Here is a 14239-nt window from a genome sequence, read left to right as displayed (position 1 = left end):
AACACTAATTAAATTCATGGATTATGACACTTGGTAGGTTAATTCAATAGTATACATATGTAGGTATATGTACAATGACGAAAAATTTCTTGAACAAGAAGAATCAGAAGAAAAATCTTACCGTTTCTGACAGATCCATGGGACAATATTACGATATCTCTGTCATGCGTGGACCGATTTTATTGAAATTGGTCTTATTCGAAAGCTTATATGCGGTTTACATCAGAAAAATGCCTTTAAATTTAGAAAATATTGCAGGGGTGATGAGATATAAATGAAATAAGTTTCAGGTTAGGTTGGAATAGCCGTGCGACGAGTAAATGATAGCGGTAGCGACAGTCGACATATACATGGTGTCTTTCATCTACTTGGCGTCGAGACGCTACCGCGTCTCTAGATATTACCAAAAAGGTGAACGAAATTGGTCTATAGCGAGGCATATACACAGATAATATGTATCTATACTCCCTGTCATGTAAGAAGGAACCCGTTTCGCGCATGTAGAATGAGCTCATTGGCTCCGAAAAAGCGTTGGTGGGGGTACAGCCAATAGTGGCTTCTCCCGGCACCAATGAGCGTCAACCTGCGCAGAACCGGTCTAAAGTCGTCGGTCGGCAGGTTCCTTCTTAAATGACAGGCAGTATATTTAGTATATTTCTTCTGACATTTACTAATTGTTGACATGATAAACTTTTGAAGCATGTACCAGATTTCTAGCATGGGCGTCCGGAGGGGGGTGCAAAAGGAGCAGCAGCCCCCCTGGCTTTTGAGAAAAAATCGTTTATTTTCCTAAACTGATCTTTATAAAATTTATACTGAAAAAGGGAATACTTTTAAATTTCGGTTTTAAATTCTTAATTAAATTGTCACTATAAAATGGGTTAAAACCAGCAAGAGGGGTATATTTTTATTTACCATCATCCCAAAGTTGCCCCCTCCCCCTGGAAAAAGTCTCCGGACGGCCTTGATTTCTAGAATACATTTAATTCTAAAAATGATTAACTTCCAATGCAAAAAAAATTGAATATTTTTAGAAATGTTTTATTGCTTTCCACGAGTTCTAAATGTCAGTAAATATAAATTATTTTAGTATTTATATTTTTGAAAATCTTATGCATTTATTACGTTATTTTTTCCTTTAGTAATCGAAATAAATTAGTTCGATAATCCAGATTCATCCTGATTCAGCGTGGTAATTCACACGCGCAGCACTATTCATATGTAGGTACTCACACACATACATTTAAACCTAAATACACATATTGTTCCAATTACTCACGACGGAGTCATCACGTTTTGTTCACGTTGTATGCACTGGGTTAAGGCCTTTCCCCATGCATTTTTTTCGCTTTTGCATTGCTGGCCTGCACCAGTTCACCTCGGTAATCGTGCCGTGATCTTGCTCGGAAAAGGTGTTAGCTGTAGGAAGCAATTTCGATATGTTACCAATTTGTTTCCTCCATCTTTCGTCGCAGAAGTCCGTCCTTCAAGTGACATTTTCCTGCTGGAATTTTTCCAGGAAAATTCGCGTTGTATTTTTACCTCGAAGTATTCGTAATCAGGCAATGGGAGATGGTAACGACAAGAAGAAACTTATTGCGTAGATCAGATATTAGTAGTTTTAGTAATTTTATAATAAGGCAACTATGGCCGTGTAGCAAAGTAGGTTGGCAGGTAATTGATTTTTTTTTTTAATGAAATAAGTATGACAAGGGGTCATTCTAGTTTGATCGGCCGAAAAATGAAGTTGTAGCCTTCCAGGATAGGAATAAGGATAAATTCTGGACAGGCAAGGTTTATTCGGATTAGGTAGGAAATACATGGTCTGGTTGATAGGACGGGGCTACAAATTTCGGAAGGCAGACGTTGCGTCTCGCTGTGTTTATACAATTTTACAAGATACTACTGTGCCGACGGCACTTGACTTTATCCTAATGAGGCGTCCAGGAGTTACTCTGTACTCTCCCGTTCGGTTGGCGTCCAGGTATTATCGCCGAACTCTCCATATCGAACGGGCGTCCAGGAATATTCTCCCGTACTCTCCTCTTTTCAACGATCGGGTATTTAAGAAAGAGGCGTTGTACTTTTGCGGCTCTACTCTACTGAGGCGTCCAGGAGTTACTCTCCAGTTCGATTGGCGTCCAGGTATTGTCGCCGAACTCTCCACATCGAACGGGCGTCCAGGAATATTCTCTCGTACTCTCCTCTTTAATTTTAATAGATCAGGAGTGTCGAACTTCCCCACTCCGAGAGCCGCACGAGTCGGGCCCTAGAGCTGATCAAGTACCCGGTAAAAGCAAGCCGAGCCTAGCTCGGCTTGAGAAACCGAGCCGAGCCGGGTACCCGAAAGAACCGAGCGGCTCGGATAGAACCAAGTACTTGAATTTTTTTCAAGCGGCCCGAAAGAAACCGGGCGGATTGGATGGAACCGAGCGGCTCGGATAGAACCAAGTACTTGATGTTTTCCAAGCGGCCCGAAAGAAACCGGGTGGCTTGGAAAGAAACGAACGGTCCGAATGAAGGTCGAGCGGACCGCTCGTTTCTTTCCAAGCCACCCGGTTTCTTTCGGGCCGCTTGGAAAACATCAAGTACTTGGTTCTATCCGAGCCGCTCGGTTTCATCCATTCCGCCCGGTTCTTTCGGACCGCTTGAAAAACATTCAAGTACTTGGTTCTATCCGAGTCGCTCGGTTCTTTCGGGTACCTGGCTCGGCTTGGAAACCGAGTCCCGGATTGGTTCGGATTTCAAACTACCCGAATATTCTCGTACAGCTCGTACAGCTCTATCGGGCCCCCGGCCAACCGCTTCCCCCACTTATTTTTCTCCAGGCGTTGCACGAGACCCGGCAAGGAGAGAGTGCGGCACCCGGAGGAGAAATTCGTCAGAGTGAAGTAGGTGTGGAGGGGGCCGTTCTCCTACGGCTCTACGGAGCAGGCGAAGAGGAGAAGAAGCCACTGCGGCTCGTGAGCCGCTAGTTCGACACCCCTGTAATAGATGCTCTGTACTCTCTCGACCGATAGGCGTCCAGGTATTATCGCCGTACTCTCCATATCGGTCGAGCGTCCAGGAGCAGACTCTAGTGCGTACTCCCTGCAGCAGGCGTCCAGGTATTATCGCCGAACTCTCCGGCCCAGTGATGCCCAGAATCGTGGGACGTGGGACAAATGCTTACCCCCACTGTGGCCTACCGTCGTCCCCCACTTTCTTCCCATCGCACTGCACACAAGCATATCCCTACTCCTGTCTACGTGCTTGCCAGCCCAGGAAACGCACGCGACAGGAGTAGGGATATGCTTGTGTGCGGTGCGATGGGAAGAAAGTGGGGGACTACGGTGGGTCATACTGGGGGTAAGCATTTGTCCCTTGTCCCACAATTCTGGCATCACTGCTCCTGCCGGCAGTGATGCAAGAACCGTGGGTTTTCACCCACGGGCGCTACCCCCACTCTATGACCAAGCGTTCCCCCATTCTACGACCAATCGTACCCCCTCCTAGCGCCTGTACCGCAACACTCAAGCATACCCGTCCCTCTCTCCGTGTGCCGTACGCGCTGCCTGGCCGGCGGACTCCGGCGAGAATTCGTTTACCGACATCGAAGCGGTTGGGTCACAAGCAAAAAGTTCCGAGTTCAAATCCCGGTGCGGATATACTACTTTTTCTCTTTAATTATTCTCTAATTTATCTTTCTATATTCTCAGGAGAATAAAGATTGGAAAACTGTTAATTTACAAAGCATTTTCTTAGCTTGGTTTGCTCCTGAAGATGCGATTCCCTTCTGGCTTGTAACGCACCACTGCAAGCGTACCCTTACCTTCTGTCCGTGTGCCGTACGCGCTGCCTGGCCGGCGCTCTCCGCCTAGAATTTATTTCACCGAGATCCTAGAGCTTGGGTCGCAAACAGATAATCCGAGGTTCAAATCCCGGTGCGAAGAGTCTACCTTTTTTATTAATTATTCTCTAACTTTTCTTTCTATATTCTCAGTAGAACAAAAACTTGAAAACTGTTAATTTACAAAGCATTTTCGCAAATGGCTAATGTACGATGTTGCTCTTCTGCCTTTTTTTATACATAAACAGAAATAAATCTTATGTATAAAAAAGGCAGAAGACCAACATCGTTATTAGCCAACTGCGAAAATGCTTCGTAAATTAATAGTTTTCAAGTTTTTATTCTACTGAGAATATAGAAAGAGAAATTAGAGAATAATTAATGAAAAAAATAGAATCTTCGCATCGGGATTTGAACCTCGGTGAAAAGAATTCTCGCCGGAGAGCGCCGGCCAGGCAGCGCGTACGGCACACGGACAGAAGGTAAGGGTACGCTTGTAGTGGTGCGGTACAAGCCAAAATGGAATCGCATGTTTAGCAGCAAATCAAGCTTCGAAAATGCTTTGTAAATTAACAATTTTCAAGTCTTTATTCTCCTGAGAATATAGAAAGATAAATTACAGAATAATTAAAGAGAAAAAGTAGTATATCCGCACTGGGATTTGAACTCGGGACTTTTTGGTTGTGACCCAAGCGCTTCGATGTCGGTAAAACGAATTCTCGCCGGAGAGCGCCGGCCAGGCAGCGCGTACGGCACACGGAGAGAGGGACGGGTATGCTTGTGTGGTGCGGTACAGGCGCTAGGAGGGGGTACGCTTGGTCATAGAGTGGAGGTAGCGCCCGTGGGCGAAAACCCACGGTTCTGGCATGACTGTGCCGGAGTCCCTAAGCTGTCCGAAAGCGGCCGTTGGTTTTACCTCGTCCTCTCTCTCGGACCAGCGAAGAAGGATAATGTCGTTTTCTTTCTCTGTTTTTTCAATGAGTGTGTTTATTAAACACTTCATCTGCCTCTAAGAGCTGCAGTTGCCTACGTACCAGGAGTAACACGATGTATATAGGTGGTATTACCGGCATGAAACTTTGGGATAAGGAGCTAGAGAATATGTTTGGGGTAAAAATTTTCAAAAAACCCGGGGTACAGCGAAGAAGGAAAATGCCTTTGCGGGCCTCTAATTCATACCCAATCGTTTCTATCCGCGGTCGCAGAAATCAACAGATGCGTCGTCAAGCGCGGGCCTCGCGAGCCGCGGTTCCGCGCCTGCACGTCTCTGCTCACGGGCGGCCTACAAGCGTGTTCGCGAAACTTCTCGATGGTCAGCGTTTCTCAATCTCCCTTTCTGCATGCTACAAAGATATTTTTAAACATTTTCTTCTCAATAAATACAACACATAATGAAATAAATCTTTTTGGAATTTATCAAGCTACTCTTATATTATATAAAAAAATTGAAAAGATTTTTTTGTAATTTATTTTAAATGTTTTTTTATAGCGTCAATGTGGCAACCTACAAAAAAAGGTATATTCGTGGCGCAGGTGAGATTTCTTGACTCAGGCTTATCTGAAACAAAGAATTTGAAAAGATTCTTAATCAGTATGTGTGTCGCTATCGTTCATAGTTTAATTAACAATTTTGTGAAAAATAACAAAATAGTGCCGGTTTGAAAGAAAAAGTTCTCCAAAAGGGCGTTTTCTCGAATATATCCCGCGAACAATTTCGTTTATTTTCCGGGAGGGGGGGGGGTCATAGAGGCCCACATGTACGTCCAAAAAAAAATTAACATTAACAATAAACAAAAAAACATTAACAATAGTTTTTCATTAATCTTTCAGAAACAAATAAATACCCGAAGCTACAATTTTAGATTCAGGGTCCACACACCCTCCCCATCCTTCCCCTCAAACCTCGCGTCGATCGGCCACTGGGGCCATTTGGAACTACAGCCAAAAATATGAATTGCAAAAGACTAAAGTTCGTTGGGCTATATAAGAATGCTTCTTGAAATGCCACTTATGGTATAGGATATATATATATATATATATACAGGGTGTCCCACTAAGGAGTGGACAGCGCGATATCTCTTAAAGTATTGTCGATAAAAATATAAAAAAAATAGGGAATTGCATGGTTCGAGGTGGCTCATTTATTAGCGCGAACGAATTTTGTTTTCGATTATTATTTTAAAAGATACGATGGTCAAGTTCGGTTTTTCAAATGGAACTATTTTTTTTGAAGACCTGAGTTGATAGTGCGTTCCAAGACAAATTCAATAAGGTTTAATGTATACACTTTATTTCCACTGGTTTTTAAGATATTGCGCTTGCAAATTTACTGATTTTCACTGCAAGAAACCCCTCTGGAATGGCAAAAACCGGGGGCGGTCTTACTGGCGCCACGGGTGGCACTGCCTGTTGAAATGGATACTTACCTGCCAAAGGTCTACGCCAGAAATGGCAGGCCCAAAGGCTGGACAATTCTTTTTCGTCAGAAATGCTACTTAGGTAGGTATCGTTACTTTTATTTCGCACTTGCTTCTACGCTCGGATGGCCGGTTCTTTTGGGAGGGATGCAAGTTGGATTGGTTAGGTTAGGAGGAGTGAAAGTTGCTAGACTAAATTTCAACCATAGGGAGCAGATTGTATCAGAACCAATCCAACTTGCATCCCTCTCAAAAGAACCGGCCATCCGAGCGTAGAAGCAAGTGCGAAATAAATGTAACGATGCGCTTCTCGACACCGCAGATGTACCTACCTAAGTAGCATTTCTGACGGAAAAGAATTGTCCAGCCTTTGGGCCTGCCATTTCTGGAGTAGACCTTTGGCAGGTAAGTATCCATTTCAACAGGCAGTGCCACCCGTGGCGCCAGTAAGACCGCCCCCGGTTTTTGCCATTCCAGAGGGGTTTCTTGCAGTGAAAATCAGTAAATTTGCAAGCGCAATATCTTAAAAACCAGTGGAAATAAAGTGTATACATTAAAGCTTATTGAATTTGTCTTGGAACGCACTATCAACTCAGGTCTTCAAAAAAAATAGTTCCATTTGAAAAACCGAACTTGACCATCGTATCTTTTAAAATAATAATCGAAAACAAAATTCGTTCGCGCTAATAAATGGGCCCCCTCGAACCATGCAATTCCCTATTTTTTTTATATTTTTATCGACAATACTTTAAGAGATATCGCGCTGTCCACTCCTTAGTGGGACACCCTGTATATATGTATGTGTACTGTACCAAGGAAAGAATAAACCTAACCTAACCTAATATGAATTGCTTAGAACTGCCTTTGTTTATTGCGTTATTCATATTCATATTTGTCTGAACGCCGCCCACGTGCGTTTGTTTAGAGCTGGTGACTCGAGTCGTTGAACAGACTATAGTTTAATAATTTCGGTCAATGCTCATTTATTCCGAGCTCATCGCGAATTTTCCCGATAACTTTTACCAATAATGGCACCTGACCATGACACGCGATGCAACTTTCGCGGCGCAAAATGGAAAAAAATTATCTGCGTAAACACATGTTTCAAACAGGTTTTGAAATGTAAGGATGCTCGAAAGTTTTAAAGATCTGGGCCGAACTCAATATCGATACGTCGCCAATATTTCAGTCCAGATCCAACGCAATGAAAATTCTAAAGAACTGAAAATATGTACTATTTAGTAGGGTAGATATGCCAATTACCGTGCTTTGACGCCGACTTGCTCGCGAAGGAATTAATTACTGACTTCTCTTACTTTAATTTTGCTTGGTGAAAATTTATATTGGTGTTTTGAACATTTCTCTTTATTAAGGCATTTTTTGGGTTGAAAATATTAATTTTTCATATTTTTTTTAATTGAAATAAAAATACATGTTTTTGTACCAATTACGGTGCCCTGAAAAATGCGTTGTCCCTATTCCCGTGCCCTTTTTTGAATAGCATTTCCGTGGTTAGGTTATGTCTTTGAACTTCGAACTGTTCAAAACATTTCTTTGCTCTACGAGAGGTGTTTTTATGTAATTTTAATATGACCTTTTCATTACAAAAGCAAAATATGCAAATATAAATTTCTGTTGACCCGTTCTGAGAAACGAAAGTAAGGTTAGGTTTAGCAGTTACAGAGGGAGCCAGTGGGCTTCGAGGGGCACGGTAATAGGGACAAGAGTTAAATTCCTGTCCCAATTACCGGATTCGCTTTAAAAATACGAAAACGTTTCAAAAGTGCTCACTTTACATAAGTGCAAATCATGATAATTATCAATTTATTCACTTCTCTAAAGTACGTGTTCCTTACCGTTTCCGGTAAGGATTTAGGTAAATTCATCGAAATCTTCATATGCATTTTCGATTTTTTTTTTTTTACTATGCTTTAATTGTTTAAAAATGCAACCTTCTCGTTTGTAACATATACATTAATAATTTAACTTGATTAAAAAAATTTCTTTCCTTATTTATTTATGCGAGTTTTTTTGTACGGCTTCTTTAAGCATAAAGGCATGGTAATTGGGACAGGGCACGGTAATTGGGACAGGGCACGGTAATTGGGACATGTACCCTACGTGTTTCTGGCACCATCGTCGAGTGCCTCACTTCTTCTCAATCTTTTTGGTTGACCCACACGAGACAATAGACGAAAGAGCATCAATTATTATTAATTACAACGATAGAAAATGAATATTCTGCAAATGCTTGCAGTGTTTATTGTTTTTTATTGTAAGTAAATACATAATTTTGAGAAAGAAAAGAGAGTACAATTAAAGCGTAAAATTGCATTTAAGACAGTAAAGTTGATGCGGACTGAAAAAAGGTAATTTCAAACTTCTTTCTGAGAACATGACAATTTCAATAACGGTCTTCTACTAATAATATTGAAAGTATATGTTTTGAAGAATCATTATGGCAATTTTTATGAACAAAATTTGCTGATTACTTGTCGATTTCGATGATCTTGGAATATGTTGTCAAAGTTAACGTTCTCAAAGACTTTTTCCTATACATGTTACTGCCGCTCGGGTTGAATTTTCGGGATATTTGCAAAAAACTGCGATCGGTAGTTGGTTTGGGTTAGATCGTTTAGCGGGGGCCGCCCACGTTTGGGAGATTTACACATTTTTTTATTTTAAATCTCCAAAAGTAGGCGGCCCACTCACGAGGCCACAGTTCACGGGGAGCCATTAAATCATCTAACCCAAACCAACTACCTATCACAGTTTTTTGCGAATATCTCGGGAACGAAAGTCGAGCGACAGTAGCATATGTAGGAGAAAGTTGTTCAGAATCATGCCCCCAGCAGCATATTCCAAGGTCATCGAAATCGGCGAGGTCTGCCCTTTTGTAAATAATTCCCCAAATTTTCACAAATGTGAAAAATATGAGGCATTGCGACTTATTCTATGTATAATCAATTTCGATTTATTTTTCCACAATGATCCTTTTAATACTCAGCTGTTCCATATTTATTGTTGCATCGTGCCCATTCTTAAGGAGGTTCGATACCGGAGCAAAAATGATGAGAAATCTTTGACAAGTGTTTTAATCTAATGCTCAAAGTGTAGTCCCAATTGTGTCAAAATTTCAAGTCGATTGACTGCACGGTTATTGAAAAAATTGAAATCAAATTTGCGCTCTAATACGCAGGCTGTTATGGGAGAAGCGATAACATTTCTATAAAATGTTACACAGAGTCCTTAAAAATGATGAGAAAGTTCTAAAAAATGTTGCAATGAAAAGCTTAAATATTCCTGCGAAATTCTAAAAAAGAAAATCGGACATGAACCGTACCGATTTATTAGATAACTGAATAAATAGACAGCAATGTGCTCGTATTTTTGGAACTACCGGAAGGAACGGTTTGAAACTTGGCAACGCTGTACGCCGGGTAGTCATCTATACAATGTATACTTGTACAAAGCATACAGTAAAAATTGGTCTGGGTTAGGTCTGGGTTAGTACTTTGTTGCGAACCGGTACGAAAGCGCAAAAGGACGCCACAAGTGTGAGATGGAAAGAGAAAAAAAGATGGACGCAAAGCGACGTTGCCGCATTTCACTCACATATTTTACGCTATTTTTAATGAAAATATTTTGTTTCTAGCTGCACTAAACATACTTGTTGTTTAATTGAATTCCAAAACAAAATACGTAGTAATAATTTTATTAGGAACAGACATGTAAATAACATTTTTGTCTACATCATTTTTTTTATCTAAGATTGGTATCACTGCAAACCTCCTTAAATAGATGTATGCATACTTAACTACTTAACAAATATTCCAAGCAGTGGCGGATTTAACTGGGCGGCCGATGAGCAGTTGCCACCTGGGCCCCTGCCCAGAACCCCCCCCTGGGTCCCATTCTTAAAACAAAATTATGATTTTATTCAAACTATATTTTTCTCTGTATTATTACACTGAACCCGTTTTGAGTAAACTACAGCTTTATTTTCCCGAAAAATGGGCCTCTGCTCAGAAGGCCCCCATAGGGCCCAGTCTTAAAAAAAAATGTACGATTTTATCCAAGCACCATATTTTTTCTATACTTTCCTGTACAGTTACCCACTTTTAGTAAACTACCTCCTCATTTTTCCGAAAAAGTGGGCCCCTCAAAACGTTTCCCACCTGGACCTTTTTTCTTAAATCCGCCACTGATTCCAAGTCATTTTTCTTGAAAGCGATGCTCCATTTGAAAAAAATTTCCTATATTATTGACGTAAATTTTCATGTAGAATCACATCCTTTCGAGTTATATCAACAGTTTGGCGACACCCCGTATATATATACGTGCATAAAACAAGCTAATCTAATTGTAAGTAAAACGCTTACATAAGCGATGACAGAAGCTTGTGCTAATAAGAATTAATCATAAAACAGATTCGATTCAAGCAACGATATTTAGTGTACACCGTTTAGTGGATTTCTATACAGACTAATTGCCAAAAGCACCAATTTGTTCACACCAAAATGGAATAAATATGATAGCAAAGTGGCATCTCAGATTCAGTTTGAAAAAACACAGCTATTACCCTGCAAACTGGCACGTGTCGTCGTCTCTTCTTTGTTTGACTGTTTAGACACAAATATGCACAGTACACGCACGGTTATCCAAGAATATTTACATTTGCCGTGGGATACACAGCATCGGCAATTAGACGACTTACGCGCGAGAGGCGTGCATGCCATTCCGATGTGGAACACAAAAGCCGCAGTCTCTGCTCTATTGTCTCAGCAAATGGTGATTCACCCGAGTCGGAACGAGCATACCGGCGGAAACTCAAAATATTTGCGTATCGAATTGCCACTGTACGAGAAGAACTCAGTAGCCTTTGAATCATTATGAGCCAGTTACTCGCCATTGGCCCAAATGTTTATTGAACAGTGTCAAGAGCGAGTTCGTCACTTGCTAATCTTATAATTAAATGTAAGTGGTTATTATCGGGCGCCGTGTTGGCATTCGTTCTAAATTCATTAACGAGTCAATGATAATTATCGCGAATAGTATTTTATAGGGCTGTGCAGACTCAGCTTTTACAGAGGAATACCGCGAGTCCGCATTTACCGATTGGAACGCAACTTTGTGGGTTTATAGAGTGGCTCGAGACAAGAACAACGGTATATTTCAATTGAGCCCAGTCGCCCTTTAAGGGTGTGAAAATTAACCCCAAAGTCAAATAGGTATCCTAATTTTTCGCGCATAAGTCCTAAAGTACAAGTGACAGGATAAAATGTTTCAAGCAAAAGTTTAATGGTGTACTAACCGCTGCAAACTTGCTTTGACAAAATTTTGAAAAAAGTTTTTTTTCGTCGGATATTTTTTTAAACGCTTTTCAAAATTTTGTTAATGTACGTTTGCAGTGGTTATTGTACCATCAAACGTTTTTTGAAATCTTTTTCTGTATCTTGTACTTTAGGAGGTATACGTGAAAAAGTGGGAGGCCTTATTTGACTTTGGGTTAATTTTCACACCCTTAAAGGCCGATTGGGCAAGATTGAAATACACCGTTACTCTATAAACCCACAAAGTTGCGTTCCAATCGGTGAGTGCGGGTTTGCGGTCTTTCGTTGTTAGATAATGATGAATTCTTAATCGTATCTAGCGCGACTTTTTCTTTTGTATAGCTTCCTTAAGCTGGGAATCCACCTGGAAGCTAAGTTCAGCTAACAAGGGAACATTCCGAACCCGGAAATTCAAAAAATTCTGAAACTTCGTGAATACGTAGGGAATTTCCCCCTGATTACAACGCAGTTTTTGTTTGCTGCCCAAATTCACTCTAAGGGGATGTAATTGACCCCTGAAAATCCAGTTATTTTCCGATTTTCTGTTATAACTCGTGAACTGTAAAATATTTTTTTTTACTAAATGCTAGATCTAATTAAAAGAAGTGACTTTTATCTTGAAACTTTTTTTCTATCTCTTACAGTTCCCGAGTTATAACACAAAATCGGAAAATAGCCGAATTTTCGGGGGTTAATTTCACCCCCTTCGAGTAAATTTGGGCAGCAAACAAAAATTGCGTTGCAATCAGGAGAAAATTCTCTACATATCCACAAAGTTTCAGAATTTTTTGAATTTTCGGATTCGGGATCTTCCCTTGTAAGTCATGCTATATATGCTATGCTATGCTGCATTTTGAAAAATTACCTAGCTTCAATACATTCTTATGGAACGGTTTCCACCAAAAGCTAAGCTAAGCTGTGCCATGCTATGCTATGTTTTAAAAAAGCACCCTCAATGCATCCGTTTCCGAAAAATCGCTCACGGGGTATATCTCGCGCTACGTCAAGCTAACTCGAAATAAAAAAATATACAAAAAAAATTGTATATTAAACGATTTTATTAAAAATGCAGTGGAAACTATATTAAAATGCACTAAAAACTAAAAAATAATTATTTTCTTGTACTTCAATTTTGATGCTGTGAATATCACTTTAAATAAAATCGTGGGGCACCATGTGCAACCAGAAGTTGAAGAATCGGTTGGCAAGTGGAACATCATCAACTACAAGTTTATCAATTTTATGTCACATTACAATCTGTATCCCGCAATTAAAATATTTTGTTTCATTAATGCGAATGAAAACTTTCCAACAACAAATTCAATTCGACGTTTGCTTCTGCATTAAGGTGATTCATATCCTGTTATGAAACATCCTGCCCCACGATTTTATTTAAAGTGATATTAAAACAGCATCAAAATTGAAGTACAAGAAAATAATTATTTTTTAGTTTTTAGGGCATTTTAATTTAGTTTTTACTACATTTTTAATAAAATCGTTTAACATAATTTTTTTTTTAATATATTTTTTTATTTTCTAGATTTTAGTGTTTGTGGATTTACATTTCACAGCTCAGACTTCTTTACAAATATCTTTTATTACTGTAGGGTAGATGTCCCATATACTGTCAGTGTCCCTATTACTGCCACTTTATTTATTTCACTTTAAAAAAACGTAATGTATAAAGAATACACATATAAAGAATGTACTATAATAATAAGAAGAACAGTCTCAATTTTATGATAAATTATTTTTTAAACTATTCATTATACATTGCGTGTTTATTAAGTAAAATAAATGAAGTGGCAGTAATAGGGACACTGGCAGTAATTGGGACATTTACCCTATACAGTTTAACAGTTTGCTTAAACGTTGTAGTGTTACAGTCACTAAAAAATAATTAGTTTCTTGTACTACAATTTCGATGGTGATATACGAATGCCTGCAAAGTTTTAGTTTTACTATTTGTACATACGTGGCGGATCATTTCTCGATAGATTGTATATTTTCGGTAATCGCGATGCGACTAGCGTCCCGATTGACGGAGAGAATCTTCCTAAATATTAATTTAAAACAAAATGGCGGCTGTTTAAAGTTGAAATCCTGATTTTTTTCGGGCAAAAATCACGCGAAAAAAATCAGGATTTCAACTTTAAATAGCCGCTATTTTGTTTTAAATTAATATTTCGGAAAATTCTCTCCGCCATCCCGAGGATACATTAATATACTAACGAAATCTTTTTTGTTTTTTGATTTTAGATAATCTGATTCCGAATGGCAGTGCTCACCGCGAAACCAAATTTTTAAAAATGCTTCTTGGAATATCCGATGTTCCTTTATTAAAACGTAATTATTTTTCTACGAAAAAATTAGCAAATGTTCTTTAAACGTTGCTCTTTTAAGCGCAAAAAGTTTTGTAAAAATATACGCTTCCGCTTCTTCGAAAAAAATTCACAAATATTCGCCTCTTTTCGGCCGCCTGACTAGGTATAACCCCTTAAAAATATGAGAGTCGTAGATTAAATAAGAGATTAAATTAATTATTACTTTCTAGTGCATTTTTATTTTTGAAGTCGGTTTTAACTTTTTAAATTTTTTTTTATTTAAAACATAGCATAGCACGACTTAGCTTAGCTCCCAGGTGGAATCCCAGCTTTAGT

General features: G+C 39.5%; 1 long non-coding RNA gene across 1 annotated transcript in view; it reads left to right on the top strand.

Annotated features, from left to right (window-relative positions):
- The window catches only part of LOC143375087 (uncharacterized), a 257399-nt gene that overhangs the window by 54392 nt on the left and 188768 nt on the right, over positions 1 to 14239 (top strand). The window lies entirely within an intron of this gene.

Source organism: Andrena cerasifolii, chromosome 1, assembly GCF_050908995.1.
Source record: "Andrena cerasifolii isolate SP2316 chromosome 1, iyAndCera1_principal, whole genome shotgun sequence".
In the NCBI taxonomy this organism is placed as follows: domain Eukaryota; kingdom Metazoa; phylum Arthropoda; class Insecta; order Hymenoptera; family Andrenidae; genus Andrena; species Andrena cerasifolii.
The sequence above is the reverse complement of the archived record's forward strand: the minus strand, read 5'-3'. Positions and strand labels throughout refer to the sequence as shown.